At 43.1% G+C, this 12,500-nt stretch overlaps 1 non-coding gene across 1 annotated transcript; it reads right to left on the bottom strand.

The window, feature by feature from the left end:
• Positions 1 to 12,213: 12,213 nt before the first annotated feature.
• trnak-cuu (transfer RNA lysine (anticodon CUU)) lies at positions 12,214 to 12,286 on the bottom strand. The gene has a single exon. It is a non-coding gene; the product is annotated as a tRNA-Lys (tRNA).
• Between the last annotated feature and the right edge of the window lie 214 nt (positions 12,287 to 12,500).

Genomic DNA, 12,500 nt, shown 5'->3' on the forward strand with positions numbered 1-12,500 from the left:
GCTTGCCACCCTGCATAGCTGGTGATACAGAAGGCTATGAATTTTGTATTTTATCTCTGCCTGCACTCTGACCTGTCATCTCAATGACATCCTATTACCGATGAAATGACATCCCTATTACCGATGAATTGTACTCCTAAATGGATTGAATAAATTATCATTTTCCGGACAAGAAATAGACAGGCAGGGGCTTCAAGAAGAATACTTGCTCCTGGTGGGGCTTGAACTCATAACCTTCGCATCGATTTACATAACACATACATACATCCACACAAGGCAACAGCAGATAATATTCAATCATATATATGTTAATGGCTATAATGTAAAATAACCCCAAGGGTGTGAACAAAAATTCAGCAATGAATCATATAACAGTTACAAAGTTTAAACTACCTTCATGTCAAAAGAGAACAGCTCATTCAAAAACAGAACAAAAGAAAATAGTGTGAAATTTAGGTCCCCCCTTTTGACACCCGCTAGGTGTCACTCATTATCCTTTTATTTCAGCAGTCATAGCATTTCATGAAAATAATAAAAGTTTATTACTAATAACAAGTGATATATGCTTTTGTTGTATGCTTTTGTTTCCCCTTTTGTCACCCACAAGGGTGTCACTTATCAAAACAGGATAAAACTTTATTGTTATTGACATGTAAGATGTAGGATAAAACTTTGGTCATGGAAAACAGAGTAAAGAATTATTAGAAACCATCTGGTCCTCTCAGCTACTCCTATCCTGTACCAGGTGGGCTCCTTGCCACCCAGGGACTCCAAACAGGGAGAACCATACTGTGTCATCCTACAGCATACCATGTCATCCATCCTCCTCCCCTGAAAGCATGCTTCAGTATCGGCATCTCCAACTGGAGCATCAAGCAAAGGCATCATGCCTGAAGCCTTCACCACATCTGTAACAGACTTCTTAAAACACGGTATGATGCAAGCAGCACATCACATCAGTAACAAATAATACAACAATTAGGGTCAGAAATCCAGTAACCATCATACCAGTGTACTTACCAAACCAGGCCAAGAGAACAGACTCCTCCACCCCCCCGTGGACCTCATCTTAGCAGTTGTGCACCAAGCCTGCCTTAGATATACCACCATCTGGACTGGTATTATTAGGAATATACGCGCAACATTGTTTACCGAACATCTTGCAGACGTCCCCCCTTGCAGACTGGCAAGAAGCATATCCAAGGCAAGTCTATTCTGTCTGGAAACCCCAAATGTGGCCTCAAGCTGTTCAGACATACCAGTGAGTGCATCACGGGAGTAATTCACAAAACGCTGTTGATTATAGTAGATATAATTAATCCATGCAGTCTGTCTAGCATCCACTATGGCTAGACCCATAGTAGGTAGTAAGTGCCAGAGTCCATCATTCCTACCCAAGGCCTGAAACTCATGAGGAATCCCCACTGGCACACCCAACAGGTTAGTGTGTATGTCGACTACATCCTCTGTCCATGGAGCACTACATCTATGTCTCCCATGGGATGGAATGTTTTCAGGTCCCCTGGATACAGAACACAACAGCTGTTCAGCAGCAACATCAACAATGGTCAGTGGAATTATCAAACTGGTCAGACCACACGTACCTTGCCATTCTCCTCTAAGAATGGGTCTCAGCACTCTTTTGGCTCCACACATCCACCACACATCAGCCAGACCACTAGTTTGGTTTAGGCCTGTAACTGGCCAAGTGGAATTAATGGTTATGTTACTACTGCAATCAGCTTCAGGCAATCTCCCATAATCAATGCCATTACCTGTACCCGTGATGCACTCATAATTGCCCCCATATGCCTCAACACCCCAAGAGGCCCGATGAGGAGGTACTGCAGGAAACACAAGGCTCAAAGAGGAACAGAGGGTTGAATTGGGCTTAACCTGGTAAAAACTTCTCAGAATACACAACCACCCCATTCCTTCTCCTACAGCAAATGGGTGTGTAGCCAGAACAGGTCTAGTATGACTACAAATAATGCAGTCCTTTCTTCTCAGGGTTTTAGCTGTGTACCTCATATAAGACAGCCACAAATTGTCCCTACCATCAAAACCAGTCTCAGTTCCTAATTGATCAATAGCCGAATAGTCTCTAACATTAATTACCTGAATGGTATTTTTAACACAGTGGTGGTAGAGGAGTGTGTCCGGTTACCTCTGGTCTTGGCAGTACCTTAATAGAAAACACACCTATCATGTCTGTCCTCGTCCTTTGTAGTCCGAGGGTGTGAGTGCCTGCATCAGAGAGCTTAATAGTTTCGATGGTTAGTAGGATTTCATCACCTTTACAAAGTTCAACATTGCTCCCAGGTTTCCCCATATCATGGAAAACCTATCCACCTTTGTGGGATCCCCTATGCTATAAGGATACCCTCTTCTCCAATCCTAGAACTGTCCATTGTCGGTTATCATGTAATCTCTACTCTAACTTCCTGTCTACCCAGATCTAGGGATCTCTTATGCTTATTTTGGAACAAAATACACACCACTTAGCCAGAGCCAGACACATCCTCACTTCTATGAACAAAAACAGGCGTGACAGGACAGGGAGGGTTACTTCATTCGAGAGATGGCCCCCGGAATTCTGTTAATTCCAGTTCTTCTCCCGAACTCTGTTTATTGTCCGACAGTGAAAAAGTGTCTTACCCTCCCGCCGTGCGATATGAATCTGGGTAGCTCTTTCAGCTAGCTTTCACCAGGGGTCTTCTATGGTCCCCAAGCCTCTGGGACTGGATTGAGTGACTTCACCTGTAGTTCACCTGTAATGCATAAAATCCTGGACATAGGCTTGGTTAACAAACAATTTCTCATATGTTTTATTTGATTATATCTTTAACTTCTATGCCCATTTGTTAGCTACATTTGTTAAATTATTAGTTTCTTATCCAATATGCCCCATCCTATCCTAGACCACAATTTACCCATCCCCCTTTTGATACCTGGCTCTGCCCAGGTATCAACCTTACCTACTCTAAATAATGACTTAGGTAAGATTAGTATATTATCTTTATGTCTGACATCATCATGAAGGAGCCCCCTTTTAGTTTTCCACATGTCCAATTCTCCCTTGGGCGTCAATCCAGTACCAATTCCCTGTCAAGTTTCTTATCTACTTAAGAACTATCTGCGCTACTTATATATTTTCTTAAATATATATTTACCAATTTAAACCTTTTCTCTCATATCTCTCAAATACCACTAAGCTTCTAACTGTTTGACTTTATCTAAAATCATAGATTTTAGAAAAAACATGTCTATGAGTGTCAATCTCTAAAGTCCTTACATTTCCTTAATCAACCTAACAATAATCCTAAATCATCACAGATGTCCTATATACCTGTTAAATTTAATACTATTTAAAAAAAACTCCTAATAGTCAAAAAAAATTCAAAACAAATGCTTATCATATCAAAATCCTTCCTTCAGGGACCCTCAGTATTCTATCTGACAATAACATGAATTTAATATATGTTGCATAGTGCAGAATTCCTTATCTACAGTAATTTATCACCCCTAAGAACTGAAGCTTATTTTTCTACGTAATTCCCTGCCCTGTTGGCTTAATATATCTCCTATCCCAACCTCAATGTATCTTATCTTCCCCTATTTATTCTCAATGATAAATAGGATTCTTTTTTCTCTGTTATACCAAATCATTAATAGCCCATTCAAAAACTTCACAGCTAATGTTGTAAAACAGAATCCTGAACCACTTTCTCATTTGCAGTTCAAACAATAATTCTAACCTCCTAACCTAAACTCCTTTATAATGAATTTACCTTAAAACTAGTAACTCAATATGACCACATTCATTATACCAATGACTCTCCCCTAAGGCTGATCAGACCTTAGAAGACAGCCATGATAAGGTCAATAAGTCAACCCACCCATTTATAGTCAAGTTCTATACTACATTAGACATATTAAAGAACCCTTTATCCTTAAAATCTAAATTCACTTGTGTAATTTAAAACTCATAAAATAAAAACTCATAAAGTTCCATATTTGAGCGTGCCTCTTTAAAATACCTTTGCACCAAAACAAATAGTCCTAACAAATGTTTTATGTGTATATATTTGCAAACCTTAATGATTAATCAAAACGTCCAGGCCTTTCCAATTTGGTCGTTTATGGCCTCATTCTCCCCAAGATTATAATCCCTGATATTTAATAAAAATAACGTATTTTCCCTTGGCTCCTTCAACTCACATTTACATCTCAATAAAACAAAACACCATCTGCATGTTCCTCAAGGAAAAACAACTTGCCCCTGTTACGTATGTCTACGTATCAAGGGAAATGCTCAAATAATCAAATTCAACCTAGCTAGTTTACCGAAACATGTACAATTATGTTTTACCATAGAGGTTGCTTTTCACCATTAATACCCTGACACCGTTCCACATAATGGAAACAGTGCTCAAATTCACTGGTGTTATTTAAACGATCAAACCAAGAATCAATAACCATCAGAATCCATTATCACGATGTTTTATGATTCAGACATTCAATCTATCTTTCTCATGGCCTAATTACAGTCCAAATAAACGCCACAAATCAATGATACCCACCCAGCGAATCAGCTGCTAGTTTTTAGCATCTTTCCTGACGATTTACATACTCCTTTTAAAAATGTATTTCGAAATGTTTATCAACTTCTGAAAAGTGACTCAACATTAATGCACGCATTTCCTTCTAAAAGACACTAACCATTTTCTCCGTTACCCTCAGTCAAGACATCATTTCCGTGGCGACGGAAACCTCGCGAGTGATGTCATCAACAAGCGCTCAATCTTGACTCATTTCGCAATGATTTTCAACTCATTGTAAATAATGGTTGGCTGTCTGCAACAACAGTATTTCGGGTTCGATAAACCAAACCTAATTTATCACATCTGTTGAATCCTGAATTAGAGTTTACAACATCAATCAACATCTCTCAATTCGCTAATCTTATAAAAACATTACGATTGACACAAATCTATCGTAATTGTTCCCCCGTTATTATTCAGAATTAATTTGATTTAAGTTACTGTCTCGTCTTTGAATTAGCATTTTAATTACGACTCTTTTCCCAATGTATCATTCCCAACAAATCATTTAGTGAACAGACATCGCCTTGCATCAAAATCTCCGTTCTTATATTGAGTTGAATGAATTAGTCTATCAATTAGACCCAAACAAACTATCCACATCCTAGAGGTTGGAGCGAGCAGTCGCATCCGCACTTCGGTCTGCACTTCGGTCTGCAGGTAGTATAACTTTTCATTACATTTCATTACATTTCATTATAGTACAACGGTTTGATTTGTCTAATCTTAGCAATTTCTTCTTAGCTAGCTACATAGCCGTCTTTGTATCAAAGATAATTGCGTAATTATCGTATTTCGTCGTCCTAACGTATCTGCCCAGCAGCTAGCCAGCTAGCTAACGCCCACCGTCTACATAGCTAGCTACATAGCCGTCTCTGTATCAAGGATAATTGTGTAGATAATTGTGTAGTCTAGAGCGATTTTCTAGGTTACCTAGCCAGCTATTGTCGTTCTTTTAACGCAACGTAACGTAATCAACACTGCTAGCTAGCTAGCCAGCTAGCCCCTGAATCAACAACGCAGCCAGCTATTTGTCGTCCTTAACGTTTTGAGACACTGCTAGCTAGCCAACAGCTAGCCAACGTCTACCGATTAGACTCAACAACCCGGTCGCATTCCGCCTCGCTCCACAGGTAGTATCACATTTTCATTTCATTTCATTACAGTACAACGGTTTGATTTGTTTGATCGTAGCTAGCTACATAGCTAGCTACATAGCCGTCTCTGTATCAAAGATAATTGTGTCGTCTAGAGCGATTTTCTAGGTTACCTAGCCAGCTATTGTCGTTCTTTTAACGCAACGTAACGTAATCAACACTGCAAGCTAGCCAGCTAGCCCCAATCAACAACGCAGCCACTGCCAGCTAGCCTACAAAAGTCAACAACGCAGCCACTGCCAGCTAGCCTACTTCAGCAGTACTGTATAATTTTTAATCATTTTAGTCAATAAGATTCTTGCTACGTAAGCTCAACTTTCTGAACATTCGAGACGTGTAGTCCACTTGTCATTCCAATCTCCTTTGCATTAGCGTAGCCTCTTCTGTAGCCTGTCAACTATGTGTCTGTCTATCCCTGTTCTCTCCTCTCTGCACAGACCATACAAACGCTCCACACCGGGTGGCCGCGGCCACCCTAATCTGGTGGTCCCAGCGTGCACGACCCACGTGGAGTTCCAGGTCTCCGGTAGCCTCTGGAACTGCCGATCTGCGGCCAACAAGGCAGAGTTCATCTCAGCCTATGCCTCCCTCCAGTCCTCGACTTCTTGGCACTGACGGAAACATGGATCACCACAGATAACACTGCTACTCCTACTGCTTCTCTCGTCCGCCCACGTGTTCTCGCACACCCGAGAGCTTCTGGTCAGCGGGTGGTGGCACCGGAATCCCATCTCTCCCAAGTGGTCATTCTCTCTTTCTCCCTTACCCATCTGTCTATCGCCTCCTTTGAATTCCATGCTGTCACAGTTACCAGCCCTTTCAAGCTTAACATCCTTATCATTTATCGCCCTCCAGGTTCCCTCGGAGAGTTCATCAATGAGCTTGATGCCTTGATAAGCTCCTTTCCTGAGGACGGCTCACCTCTCACAGTTCTGGGCGACTTTAACCTCCCCACGTCTACCTTTGACTCATTCCTCTCTGCCTCCTTCTTTCCACTCCTCTCCTCTTTGACCTCTCCCTCTCACCTTCCCCCTACTCACAAGGCAGGCAATACGCTCGACCTCATCTTTACTAGATGCTGTTCTTCCACTAACCTCATTGCAACTCCTCCAAGTCTCCGACCACTACCTTGTATCCTTTTCCCTCTCGCTCTCATCCAACACTTCCCACACTGCCCCTACTCGGATGGTATCGCGCCGTCCCAACCTTCGCTCTCTCCCCCGCTACTCTCTCCTCTTCCATCCTATCATCTCTTCCCTCTGCTCAAACCTTCTCCAACCTATCTCCTGATTCTGCCTCCTCAACCCTCCTCTCCTCCCTTTCTGCATCCTTTGACTCTCTATGTCCCCTATCCTCCAGGCCGGCTCGGTCCTCCCCTCCCGCTCCGTGGCTCGACGACTCATTGCGAGCTCACAGAACAGGGCTCCGGGCAGCCGAGCGGAAATGGAGGAAAACTCGCTCCCTGCGGACCTGGCATCCTTTCACTCCCTCCTCTCTACATTTTCCTCTTCTGTCGCTGCTGCTAAAGCCACTTTCTACCACTCTAAATTCCAAGCATCTGCCTCTAACCCTAGGAAGCTCTTTGCCACCTTCTCCTCCCTCCTGAATCCCCCTCCCCCTCCCTCTCTGCAGATGACTTCGTCAACCATTTTGAAAAGAAGGTCGACGACATCCGATCCTCGTTTGCTAAGTCAAACGACACCACTGGTTCTGCTCACACTGCCCTACCCTGTGCTCTGACCTCTTTCTCCCTCTCTCTCAGATGAAATCTCGCGTCTTGTGACGGCCGGCCGCCCAACAACCTGCCCGCTTGACCCTATCCCCTCCTCTCTTCTCCAGACCATTTCCGGAGACCTTGTCCCTTACCTCACCTCGCTCATCAACTCATCCCTGACCGCTGGCTACGTCCCTTCCGTCTTCAAGAGAGCGAGAGTTGCACCCCTTCTGAAAAAACCTACACTCGATCCCTCCGATGTCAACAACTACAGACCAGTATCCCTTCTTTCTTTTCTCTCCAAAACCCTTGAACGTGCCGTCCTTGGCCAGCTCTCCCGCTATCTCTCTGAGAATGACCTTCTTGATCCAAATCAGTCAGCTTTCAAGACTAGTCATTCAACTGAGACTGCTCTTCTCTGTATCACGGAGGCGCTCCGCACTGCTAAAGCTAACTCTCTCTCCTCTGCTCTCATCCTTCTAGACCTATCGGCTGCCTTCGATACTGTGAACCATCAGATCCTCCTCTCCACCCTCTCCGAGTTGGGCATCTCCGGCGCGGCCCACGCTTGGATTGCGTCCTACCTGACAGGTCGCTCCTACCAGGTGGCGTGGCGAGAATCCGTCTCCTCACCACGTGCTCTCACCACTGGTGTCCCCCAGGGCTCTGTTCTAGGCCCTCTCCGCTACAAGACCATGGTGCTTGCCTACGGAGCTGTGAGGGGAACGGCACCTCAGTACCTCCAGGCTCTGATCAGGCCCTACACCCAAACAAGGGCACTGCGTTCATCCACCTCTGGCCTGCTCACCTCCCTACCACTGAGGAAGTACAGTTCCCGCTCAGCCCAGTCAAAACTGTTAAGCTGCTCTGGCCCCCAATGGTGGAACAAACTCCCTCACGACGCCAGGACAGCGGAGTCAATCACCACCTTCCGGAGACACCTGAAACCCCACCTCTTTAAGGAATACCTAGGATAGGATAAAGTAATCCTTCTCACCCCCCTTAAAAGATTTAGATGCACTATTGTAAAGTGGCTGCTCCACTGGATGTCATAAGGTGAATGCACCAATTTGTAAGTCGCTCTGGATAAGAGCGTCTGCTAAATGACTTAAATGTTAATGCTTAAATGTTAAATTTAAAACGTTCAGTTTATATCTTATACCAATACTAGTGACTATAACTTTCTCTGCAAAACAATTAGTTTAATTACAACCAAAAACTCAGACATATATAACTATTCTTCACACCTCAGCTGGGAACCGAACCCTGGCCTCCCACGTGGCAGGTGAGATTTCTCCCACTGAACCACCAATGCTATGGACCTGAGATTCTCCGCAAATAGACCCAATTTACAGTTATCTGTATTTGTTACTCCTGTATCTGAACAACAGAAAATAGCACTAATTTAAACGCCCAAAGTTTTCCCTCAATTAGGATTCTCATTAATCTCGCTCCCTTCGTATCTGACCCTTCTTTCTTAAATACGTGATTTTTTGTTCTTTTCTACCTCTTTCTCTCTTCACCCACATTCCATTGTTTTCAGCTGAACTGCGGATGGCGGTTCCCCTCCTAAATAACCTTCTTGTGTCCATTTTAGCTTTAATCCCAAACTTTCTTCATGTGCTTCCATTGCTCCTTTCCCCCTGATCTATATTCTATTTTTTGTTCTAGGAACTCATTAAACCTCAGCTTTGGAGTATTGGGGGTCGCCATTGTGAATTTGCTTTAATCGTAATTATATTTAATTCAATCGGAATTTAATCGTAGTTTTAATCGGAATTCTCTCCTTCTATCTGAATATAGTTAGCATATACTTCGCCCGACGTTGATTAATACCCACGATGTACTCGAAGAGACACGTGCTCTGTCTTATCTCTGAGCTTCTCCTTTGTATGTTTTAGTTCGAGAAAAACGCATGGGTCGGTATAGCATTTGTGGAGCGCACAACCAAGGGATCTATTCGACTATTTAGTCTCAATATTTAAATATTATATTCAGATATTATTTCAATTATACATCAGTCATTTTGTTCCTGATTATACATTTAAATTTGAGCAATTCTATAGCAATTATCTCTTTAGGCAATATCAACAGGAATGAAAAAAGCGAAAATCTGTGTTTTAGCCCGGCGGCTGTCAATCAAGTTTGCACGGCCATTCGACTACTAAGGTAGCCTTGTCTATCAGCACGTGTGCATAATAGCCCAGTTACGTATCCCCACCTAGCGGTTTACTCCGCGACAAACGTTTCTCTCAATTTAATTTCCCCGGTCTCAAAATCATGGAACGCAAACTCTGGTTAATATGTTTTCTCAATACTACAGTCATTCATACGAAATTCACATAGAATTTCCAACATTCATAATCGTGTACTTTACATGTTAAAACACAGCCTCTGCTTTCCCTCACCTCTATACACAACCCAATATATATATAATTAGGACAGTTTTCTATGCAGATTTCAGAACAAACAGGGTCCCGAAGGAATTTAACATATTGGTCAATCACAATTCACTCATTCCTATTAAAATAACTCAGTACAGGCCAATTAATACAATTCTATAACAACTGTCAGAACACAGAAGTCATAGGTACATATTAACAGTTACAAATAGACAAAACATACAAATACTGGTTATATCTCTGACCTCTTATTAAATCGAATCTCTTATCAGTCTAGCCTCGACCGGTTCCCGGGACAAAATTGCAATTTCTCCCCTCGGCGTTAGGTTTAATGAATAGTAGTTAACTATCCCCTGACTGTTCTCTATTCCCGACTCTTATCAGTGAATTTCTCAGACTAGCCTCTACCGGTTCACGGGACAAAATTCCCCTCGGCGTTAGGTTCAATGAATAGTAGCTAACTATCCCCTGACTGATCTCTATTCCCGACTCTTATCAGTGAATTTCTCAGACTAGCCTCTACCGGTTCACGGGACAAAATTCCCCTCGGCGTTAGGTTCAATGAATAGTAGCTAACTATCCCCTGACTGATCTCTATTCCCGACTCTTATCAGTGAATTTCTCAGACTAGCCTCTACCGGTTCACGGGACAAAATTGCAATTTCTCCCTCGGCGTTAGGTTTCTGACTGATCTCTATTCCCGACCCCTATCGAAACTTACCCCTATCAAAATTGATACACATATCCGATACACATGTCCCACCCTATCGAAACTGAATTTATATATGTTCGACCCTATCGGAATTATCTAGGCCTTTAAGTGATCTCTCATCAATTGAAAGCTATCAGACTGTGACTGATATCTCATCAGTGATTCATATCACACCGGCCGTCGCCGGGTCGTTACTAGATATGTTCACTACACTGTTCTTTCGACTCGTCAGCAAATTATAAATTTACACAAGAATTCATACTTACTCGGAAATACTGATCGAAATTTAGGCAGACTATACGACAATATGCAAAGTTTGATTTAACAGGTTTTGCTTACCTTATTTATGGTGCACCTTTAGATCAGTTTCCCGAGTTGAGTAGAATTGTTGTCCACCCCCCGAAAATCAAATCACCCGTCCTTCTCGAATCTTCCTCTCCACGCGCTCACCCCCTCTCTCACACCCAATCTGCTCGCTTCGACTGGACCGTTAGTTAACCATCCTCTGCGTACCATTTCTGTTAGCAATTGGATATGTAGATGGGTGAGCCGGTCAAGGATCGATTCAGACTAAGTGGTAAATTTTATGACAAGTAAACAGTTTATTCAGAGTGAAAATATGTAGTACAGCGTAATTACGGCTCTTCCGTTAGTTCGTGTGGAACGGCAGGCAGAGAGAGCGTAAACAGTCAGCACAGCCCTTATATACGTCACAGGAAGTAGGTTGACTCTAGGAAGATCGGATCTTCGGATTGGTTCAGCTGGTTGTAGTCTGTAGTCTTCCGCCATTGGCTCAGTTGTCTGTCCGTCATCGTAGAATCTTCTTCGGGCACACAGTGTTCGGTTACAAAGGAGATTATGTGTGTAATGTGGGAGCTATCCTGTAGGGGACCCCACAGGCTTTACTGTGAGTTGTAGCCATGTAATTAGCAGTAAGTTAGTCACCTGCATACGAAATAGCAATTCCTTACAGATGTCATTGAGATGACAGGTCAGAGTGCAGGCAGAGATAAAATACAAATTCATAGCCTTCTGTATCAACAGCTATGCAGGGTGGCAAGCCTGCTCGAAATTCCAAGCAGATGGTTGTTTGCGAAGTGAGTTGGTGCTTCGGGAGAGAAAATAATCACCTAACGTGGGGCTCGAACCCACGATCCTGGGATTAAGAGTCTCATGCTCTACCGACTGAGCTAGCCAGGTACCTCACTAGTGATTTTGACTTGGTTCGAATATCGTACATCTCAGTTTCTGCAAAATATGGTGATCAGTGAGTGTTGTTGATGGATCCTGTGGTGCAATCTGTTAGCGTGTTGTACTTATACAGCAGTATACAGTAATTCGATGCGAAGGTTATGAGTTCAAGCCCCACCAGGAGCAAGTATTCTTCTTGAAGCCCCTGCCTGTCTATTTCTTGTCCGGAAAATGCTAATTTATTCAATCCATTTAGGAGTACAATTCATCGGTAATAGGTATGTCATTGAGATGACAGGTCAGAGTGCAGGCAGAGATAGAATACAAATTCATAGCCTTCTGTATCACCAGCTATGCAGGGTGGCAAGCCTGCTCGAAATTCCAAGCAGATGGTTGTTTGCGAAGTGAGTTGGTGCTTCGGCAGAGAAATAAACACCCAACGTGGGGCTCGAACCCACGACCCTGAGATTAAGAGTCTCATGCTCTACCGACTGAGCTAGCCAGGTACCTCACTAGTGATTTTGACTTGGTTCGAATATCGTACATCCCAGTTTCTGCAAAATATGGTGATCAGTGAGTGTTGTTGATGGATCCTGTGGTGCAATCTGTTAGCGTGTTGTACTTATACAGCAGTATACAGTAATTCGATGCGAAGGTTATGAGTTCAAGCCCCACCAGGAGCAAGTATTCTTCTTGAAGCCCCTGCCTGTCTATTTCTTG

This window comes from Oncorhynchus nerka, unplaced genomic scaffold (assembly GCF_034236695.1).
Source record: "Oncorhynchus nerka isolate Pitt River unplaced genomic scaffold, Oner_Uvic_2.0 unplaced_scaffold_977, whole genome shotgun sequence".
In the NCBI taxonomy this organism is placed as follows: domain Eukaryota; kingdom Metazoa; phylum Chordata; class Actinopteri; order Salmoniformes; family Salmonidae; genus Oncorhynchus; species Oncorhynchus nerka.